Here is a 9851-nt window from a genome sequence, read left to right as displayed (position 1 = left end):
GCACCAACGAAAAATCTCATATCGACTGTATCTGCCCCCTGTCAGAAAGTATCCATGGGTGGCCACAACCGGCGCATGGCCACAACCGGATAACTTACCCTAAGTATTGTCAATAAAGTTGAAAACTTTATGTTCTGTTAGCGAAACTTCCATTCTTTCGTGGTAAAAACTGTTTTCTGTATCATTTTTCTTTTGCAACGTAAATTTTCAAGATTTTAGTAAGTAACACTATCTCTGATAAAATAGATTTATTTGATGCAAAGTAGAACGCAAATTGTTAAATAATAGCGATGCTATTTGGAAAATCACCTTTGCCCCACTGATTGGCGCTGCCCCCCCCCCCCTTACCCTACATTAAATGAAAATATACAAACTCTATATATAAAAAAGCAGAATTTACAAACAGCCAAGATATCAATTATCTGCATCGTCCAATTTCCACAGAAAAATAACAGATTTATTCATACGATACCGATCGCGCGCTCTAGCGCTCGTGTTTTTGTCATTTGAGATATTTTGCAAGTATTTGTGAATTTTTTTGCAAATTGGACTAATTTAAATTAATTCAAAACAACCTAAAGCAATTTGTCAACCCTCTTAAACCCGTTTTAATATTTCTTTCAACCAAAAATTAAATTTTAATCTCATTACATGTCTCAACCCGAAATTCAATCCGTACGAATCCGAGGCTCACTTATCAATCCTTCTTCATTCATGTATTAGCACCAACTTCCACACGAACGCATGTGGAATCCATTTTTTAATCTGTGCCTCTAATTCTCTCAAATAAATGGGGCTTTTTCAAATCTATTCAATGAATCTGACATCAGTCCGAATGGATAAGTGTGAATCCGAGAGCAAACAGAATGAATCACAATCCAATCGGAAACCAAACTTTCACTCCATCCAAGTTAATTGGAAACCAATCCAAACCTAACTTTGATTCCTTTCAAACCCGGGGGTATATATAAACTTGAATCTTAACACACATTTTAGTCATTTTCAAACCGTGCGTCTAACACAATTAGGACACTTCTCGAAAAAACTAGGTCTGTCCCAATTTTTTTGGGTAAAAGTATAGGTCCAAACATGGGCAGAGCTGGTTTTTTCGGGAAGTGTGCTATGTGGGTAATCCGATAAATTCGAGGCTCATCCAAAACATCTTTTCAATCCTTCTCAATTCTCGCACAAACATTAACTTGAATCCGAATTAATCAAGCTAGCAATTCAATTATTTCCAATCCAAATGAATGTATCCATTTCTAGGAAATCTTTAAAATTTTACGTTTTTTGCGTATATTTCGACGTTATCCGGAGATCTGAATATTTGTTAAGTTTCTTCAATATTAATACGAACTTTTATTTTTTGTTAATTTTTTTAATTTTTGCGTATGTCTCATGGTTTTCGAGATAATTCACAATTATGATTTTTCCCTTTGAAAATCTTTTTATCAGGTTAATTTGTAGTGGCTGAGAAACACCCTCCGTATAAAACCCTGAATATTTTATCAGTTTTCGCGTATCTCACCGTTTTCAAGATAACTTACAATTTTCATTTTGAAACTCTTTCTGCTATACAAATTCGGGGTGCGCGATGACCATTCCGGAATGGAATATCCTGAAAATGTTGTGCTGCTCTGCAAACTCCTTAACATTTGTTTGTTGTTCATGTATCTCTGAACGTTCGCGATATAATTCAAAAAATCTTATTATTGTTTTAAATAAAAATTTTTTTTATTAGATTAGTTACAGTAATTTGAGAATACCTCTCTTTCAGATTGTTTAATTTTATAAAATCTATTCCTTGCTTTAGATCGGAGTGACCGAGAATCATCCCCCTTTTGAATGTGTTGTCGGTTTCCGCTCCACCCTCACCGTTTTCAAGATAACTAAAAATTCACATATTTTGGGGTTAAATTTAGCTACTTCGAGTTGGTGGAAAATAAACCCCCTCTGTAAAAACCTTCAAATCTATTTAGTTTTTACGTTTCTTTGCCCGTTTTCGAGATTACTCAAAATTTGTATTAAAAAAAATCGTTCTTATTAGTTTGGGTCAGGGCGGCTGAGAATCATCCCCCTTTAGGAAACCCTGAAAATCTTGTCAGTTTTCGCTTATTTCTTACCGTTTTGAAGACAATTCCAAAATTTCATTATTTTTTGTATTTAAAAAATCTTTTTATTGGGTTAGACCATGTAGGTTGAAACGAACCCCTTCTTTTAAAACCTTCAAATCTTGGTTTAAAGCGATTCCCTTCATCAAAAACCTGAAAATGTTTTTTAGATTTCACGTATCTGTGACTCCTTTAGAGGTAATTCAAAATTTTGGATTTTTTCGAATTTTTAACATTTTTTTACAGGTTTACATTGAGGAGGCTGAGGACCACCCCCATATAAAACCCCTGAAAATGTTGTCAGTTTTCGTTTATCTCAGCGTTATCAAGATAATTCCAAATTTTCATTTTTTTTGTGGGTTATTTCAAGTTGGTCAATGCTAAAAACTATCTTCAAACCTCTTAAAATTTACTTAGTTTTCATGTTTCCATTACCGCTTTAAAAAAAATCAAAAATTTGATTTTATTATGTGGAAAATTTGTTTTTGTTTCTAGTTTGGAGTGTCTGAGGGCCTTTTTATCTCTTTATAAAATCCTGAAATTGTTATCAGTTTTCGCGTATCTCACCCATTTTCAACATTTTGTTTTGAATTTTGAAAACACGTACTTCCCTTTTACCGATGTTCTGAGGAGCTAACAATAAATTTACAACTAACTAATTCATTATAGTAATTAACCTAGAAATGTTTACGCTTTTAAAATTGGGAATTTAGTGAAATTGGGACCAATAGGGTTAAGGGACTTCGCATAAAGTTAACCGAAATGCATGTACTTGTTCAATCGAGTGCTTGAGCGTGCATGTTCTGAAAACATCTTGTGAGAAATTCAAATCTAGCGCTAAGTATATGTCTGACCAATAAGGAATCGGGCCTTTACATTTCTCAATTACATTTTTCGAGAAGTTTCGAGATATTTCGATATTCGATATGTATGCTATTTTTAGCGTAGGAAAAATCAGTTTTCTAATATACATAATTTATTACCCACTCCAATTTTTTTTTGAAATTCATTCTTTCAATATTTTCATAATATTTCTTCCTACATACTGATTTTTCTATAATATTTCATCGTGCAGAGAGTACGCGTTAAACTCAAACTGCGTGGCCATACTAACAAAATGGTGGAATTAAGCGATTGCGTGACTTGAACGAAACGGGGCCCTCAAGTGGCTAGAACACGTATTTATTAGATCACGAGTTAACGCGCAACGTACCTTCCCTGTCAGCTACTCCACCAATAAGGAATGTCCGATTCCATCCTTGTTATTCAATCCACTTATTGGATACACTTTTCCACTTTGAGAAAAAATCTTTATAGAATAGGTAAATACAGTTTTTAGTTTTGAATAATGAAGTAGAGTGGAACCCGTGGAGCAACCAAAGGGGAAATACAACGAGGTTGCGTTACACTTTTCGATATATTTCGATATTCGATATGTATGATCTTTTTAGAATAGAATTGCAAACAAATTGTGCATGTTTGCACAACTCAGGGTCTGTATGTAATAACCGGTGATAGAATCCTAGTCTAGCGCTTCGCTTTGTTAACACTAAGATAGCTTGTACAGAAAAATAACTTTCCATCGAAAGGACAAAAAAGTTAGCAAATGTATTTGCCTTCCCATAGAAACTAAAGTTTTTACTAATAGTAGTAGTTGGTGTTACTAGTGTTACTGCTTTAATCAATTTAAGAATAGAAATTTGCAAACAAATACAAACTTTTGTAAAAATACAATACCAAATTAGACAAATTAAATTTTGTATTTAAAATTGTGATTTTTCGAGCTGGAAAGGGAAAATTCTGTCGCAGAATATCCCATTCCTAGCTTTATGCTGGCAAGGGGGCACCACGTAATGTCCCAAGCGGATTTTGCTAGGAATATGTGTGAGTGTTCTTTGAGACCACAGAAAAAACTCATTCAGCTTTTTGTCCGATTAGGGCCTCGTTTTTTAGATATAAATTTTATAAGTATAATTATATATAAAGTATAATTGTCGTTTAATTATTCTTATTCTTTTTTTATTTCATTTTTTAAAATTTTTATCAAAAGTGGTAGTGGATTTGTAGCGTAGAAAACATATAAAATCATTTAATTTACATTTCACATGTATAGTTTCCGGGATGACATAGAAATACAGTAGAATATTAAGTGAGCGGAATAGCTTTGCTCATGAAAAATTAAGTTCCTCTATTAGTCACTACGTGAAAAAGTATAGGGCATTGTAATCCTTAAAACGTATAATTAATTACAAAAATTTTTTCCCGTGCTCGAAAAAATTGTTTGAAATATTTCTAGTTTGAATAATTTTTATGTTATCTAGAGGTGTCAATTTGTTTACGAGTATGGGGGGACAAAAAAAGTCTTCCCAATTTTATTGCGGATTTGAATCTGTTATTTTCTAAAAGATAATTGCTATCTTATTCACAATTGTTTTTGGAAAACTACTTAACGCCTGTGTAATTAGGAGATTTTTTGACTAAAAAGTCGAATTAGTCACATATATTACAAAGGAAGATGCACGAAATTTTGAAAAAGGTCTACCAGAAGTCACATCAAATTTTTAAAGATAATGAAAAAAGCATTATTAGACGTGTTGCCTGCAAATTATGTTGAAACTAAAGCGTGGGAATAGAAACGTAAACCGTCAGGGCCGCCTGAACCGTTCCCAATTGGAATTATATTGGATTGAGTGCTCGCGAACTGCGGCACTTTTAATGAAACAGACGCAACCGTTCTCGCCCTGCTCTCCTGAGAACTTACATGGGCTAGCCGTTCATAAAGAACTAAACCGCAAGGAACTAAAACGGCTCTGGGGTACCTACTCAGCAATCTATAGGACATAATTCTCATTTATTTGAAATTTTTTTCACAATCAAAATAAGCTTTTAGAGGAAATAACTTTTATCGGAATAGGGTTCCTCAACCACTGTCACGCTCTCAAGTGCGCATTAATTAATCTATTTTTTCTTCTGAAGGTAGCACTTGAGTTAAAATAGTTTTGGCATTTATTACTATTTCATTTATTTTCACTAATTTGATGATTTTGTGCAGAAGAAATTGTAGATCCATACGAGTTTTTTTCTGGTCAATCCGGTATGGAATTCGAAGACAAAGGGGCAGGAAACGATGTCTCAGAAAACGTCGACCATGGTGCACTGAAAATGAATATGGTCATATTTTTAACAAAATGTCGTCTTTATTGTTACTGTAGATTTTTGCAAGATGTTTGAGCATGAACAATTTTTCTGAAATATTTTATAAAAGTTATATTTTATGATAAGAATCATGAATCTACATTGCCTCCGTTTCTTAAATGAATTAATTTTCAATCAACTTTATAATAAATTTAATAAAGAAACGATTTGGTTGAAAATCTTCTTTTATACAGAATTTGTTGAGAAAATGTTGAGAAAGTTGCTCCATAAAACCCAATTAGCGAACGTATCGAAAATAAACTAACGAAAATTCTCGCCATTAAACTTGCATGCTTTTTTTTACTAATTATTTCTCGATCAATTTTAAACTCTATGTAACTGTTTTCTTTAGAAAGTTTCATATGTTTTTTTTTTTTTTTATAAAGTGTTTGTTGATTCTTAATAAATGTTGATCTACTTATAAAAATTGGCACATACGGTTTTCACGAACATAACTATGAATCAATTTTACCCTTCAAAGAATAAATTCAAAGTTCCATATCAAAAAATGCTATGAAAAAAATGTAAAGTTAGTATTGGCGTTCTTTTTTACAGTTATTGTAAATTTTTAAAAGCTCTTACAATCCTGCTCTAGGGATTTTTATATCGATTTATCTATGAAACAATTTTTCTTCATTGAAGATATTGCGAACGGTAGAAACGCTAACCATTTGAGTGAAGATTATCTATCAGGTGCCTCTAAAGACAAGGAAAACGAAGTCAGTGCTACCCAGGTTAAGTCAACATCGATTTTACGCATGATTTACATAAAGGCGCAATAAAGTCATATTAAAATACTGTAGAAATTTGGTAAAATTGGATAAATAAACTCTTCAAACTTCAATTTTTAATATGTAACTGTACATTCGGGAGTATCGAAAAAAAGTTGTTTGGGCGAAGTTTTCATAGTAATGAAAATTTTCTTTCGGGAGTCAAAAAAACTATCCTAAAGCTTCATAAAAAACATTTATTGTGTCTCCCCATCGTAGATATATCTAATAATCTCAAAAAACGAAGCACTTCTTCAAATTTGAATCGCCAAAAATGTATTTTTTTAAATATTTAAGCTTATTTTTGATGATTGAAAGAAAATCTACTCGTGCCATCTAAAAATGATTAATAAAAAATGTATAGATTTTTTTGAGTGAACAACTTTAGTCTATTAATGTTAGTTTGTACTTTGTATCGTTTTTCGCAAAATTTAATTTTTTAATTTTTAATGTTGTCTTTACGATTAAAAACAAAAATTACGCCTCTTATCAAAAAGTAATTAATGATAAATTTGTAGATCTTTTCATGGTGCGAAATTTTAGTTAATTCATTTTTTTCGTATCTTGCATAGTTTGAACGCAAAGTGAAAATTTTTATTATTGTTTGTATAATCAAAATTAGAATTTTCAACATTTCGACAAAATTCAAAAAGTTCTCATGATAATCTTGTCGCGATTTTAAAAATCAAGGTTTTTCTTTTCTTGACTTTTTTCATATCATGCGTTGTTTGGCTGAAAATGTTCATTTTGGTTTTTTGTTTTTTTATTTCGCAAATGCTATGACTCTGATCATTTTCCTTTTATTGAAAAAAAGTCATAAGGATAAATTGTTCGAGTTTCCAAGTACTACGAATAGCCGTACATAGAATTTTTATATCTTGAAAAAATTAGTTTCAAATATTTTGAAAATGCGCTAACTTTTTGAATTTTCATCCGAAATATCTGCTCTAATCAGGATAAGAATGTAAAAAAGTATTAAAAACTGAATAGGCTAGATTTTTTTGCTATAAATATTTGCATAAAATATTAACACGGCATTTTTATTCTTTTTTTTCAGGCATTTCCGTCGTCTTTTTCAGACAAAACAATTACTAATGGAGAATTTGAATATTTACCATGTGTCTCCATTTCTTCATATTGATATCCTATGCTACTTTTTGTTGAATAATTACGCAATTTTGATATATTTCTTATAAACGTTTAACAAATTTCTAATTGTTCAAACCATTTTTATTTGCTGAAGTAGTTATTTTTTGAAAACTAAAATAATGAAATAAAATAGAAGACATACAAATTTTTACGATTTTAAAAGTATTCTTGGAAAAGTAATTATTTAAACATCTTATATTTGTTTAAACAACTAAAAAGTGGTAAATTTATTATTTCTATACACTATAAGTCAGAAACATAATTGGATGTGTTCTATTTTATTTAATTTTTTTATTTATAAAAAAAATGCTTGAGCAAATAAAGATTGTTCAAGCAAATATAAATTTATCAAAATTATGTAATTATTTAAAGAAAGGTAGCATGGGAATTTAGAAAAAAATACAGATTTTCTTCTCCGAAAATGGAAACTTTTGCGGGGATGTCTTGCCCTGTAGCTCGAAAAGCGTTTTTTGGACTACCCTGATGTACGTAGCCTGCAACCAATCAAATTCAGACCGATTCCGCGACAAGGGTATTTTTTGGGGGAGGTTAGAATGTCATACCTTAGAGTATTATGTCTGTCGACAAACCAGGTGACTGGTCTACCTGAATAAGTTCAAAATTTGAGGAGTTTTAATAGAGCAAAGTCAAAAACATTTTCAAAGGTCTTCCTATCAAATTTATCTATATTTTACGTTAGGGGTGGTTTACTGGGGTCGTTGGAAAATGAATTCTTACCATCTTAACTCGCTGGAAAAATCAAGAAACCGAACTTCCTAAACAAAATGAATTTTCACAAGTTCGAATCTTGATTATTTATTAGCAGTAACACCACGACTCTGTATTTTAAGGAGATAATAAATCAGCAACTTGGTATTATGTGACAATTATGTACAGAACGGGATGCATTATTTTGTGAATGTTATTCGGGCAAATGATTCTCATAGGTTATTAAACGAATAAAAGCCAAAAGGTATTTTCAACATACATGTAGATCCCCAGCATCCCTTGTCACACGAGTGCTTGTAGGGTTTTAAAATGATTTTGTGCGTTATATGAAAATGGATTTTTCTCGTTAAGAATTGTTGTGCTGGAAGTTGTTTAAAGGCATTAAAAGATGCACCGAAAAAGGTAAATTATATTTTTTGAATATACACACATAGACTGGAAAATAATTTTGATAAAGGATGTTGCAATTTTAGCTTATACATTACGGGGGTTATTTTTGTGATGATTAGGGATGAGAAATAATTATGCTTGAAAGTACCATGCTACTATTTTATAAGTAAGTTCCATCTATGTAGATAAACACTTTTTTCAAGACGTGTCTTCATTACTGGGTGTTGATTTTTTTATATAACGTTTAATTTTACGAAAGCGATTTATATGGCATTGGAAAATAAAGAAAAGGCACAAAAATCCCAACAGTGAATGTATACAATTTTTGGCACCAGTCTGCAGGTCCTCAGTTATGCTTTAAAATACCGTGTTAATATTTTATAAGTATCTTCCATCTAGACAGTTTTTTTTTAAAATACGTTTTTGCAGCATATGGTGTTGCTTTTTAAAATAAGGGTTGATTTTACGAAAGGGTTTCATATGACATTGGAAATAAAAAAAAGGCTAGCAAAAAATCGAACCTAGTAATTTTTGTTTATTTAATAATTTTTGTAGAGTTTTGTTGTCGGCAAACTAGCGCCGCCTGTTTTCTTCACAAATTTCTTCAACATCGACTCAAGTAATTAAATTTACAACCGACAAGATTAATTTGGTGTTCCATGCGCAGGATTTCGCCGGAAGCGGGTGCTAATCTGAAAAACTGCACCCGATCCCAGAAAAATTGCTTTAAAATTTCAGCCACAACCACGTCTCACGACCGTGACGACGATCCGGAAAAAGTCCCGTGCACCTTGAGGACAAGGAGCGACCCAAGGACGACTGCCTTCTGTATTTTTCCCGCAAGTGTTTTTGCATATTGTTCACACGCAGGGGTGCTTTTCAGGCTACTAACCAGTGAAAGCTTGGCACCTCCAAGGGCGCCGATGATAAAGACGATTAGTTTGCCAGAATATTCAGGGTACAATCGTCGCAACTCCCGTATGAGGTCTCTATACCTCTCTTTCTTTTCATTCTCCTTCTGTTCTTGTCAGCTGGCGCCGAAAATTGAACATGGTTCGCTTCTCGAAGTCAAGAAGAACCATGTCAGGCTTCGAGTGTGCAACAGAAACAAATATCGAGAATATAAAGTTCCAGTATATGCGGCACTTCTCATTCACGACAATTGACTTGATTTCCCTAGGAGCATTTAGTGCATGGCACGCCCTGCAGCTATCATCGGGAATGTCTTGGCTCAAAATGTAGCGACGGTACGTTAAGGTGGAAATTACACCGTCTTGACTGGGGGTGGCCCAGGTAGGTAACCCAGCCACAAGACGGCTGCTACTTACCTGCCCGTCACGCCTGAATGGACCGAGTTCGTGGGTCACGCGCTTCTGACCCACAAACAACCCTCGAAGTTTCTTTTTATTTTATTTGGCGCCAGGTAGGGTCCACCCTACCGGAACCTCGACTACGATATCCTGGCGTCGCATAGTAGGAACGCTAGCACCAATTTGGCATGAGACAC

This window comes from Belonocnema kinseyi, chromosome 9 (assembly GCF_010883055.1).
Source record: "Belonocnema kinseyi isolate 2016_QV_RU_SX_M_011 chromosome 9, B_treatae_v1, whole genome shotgun sequence".
Lineage (NCBI taxonomy): Eukaryota > Metazoa > Arthropoda > Insecta > Hymenoptera > Cynipidae > Belonocnema > Belonocnema kinseyi.
The sequence above is the reverse complement of the archived record's forward strand: the minus strand, read 5'-3'. Positions refer to the sequence as shown.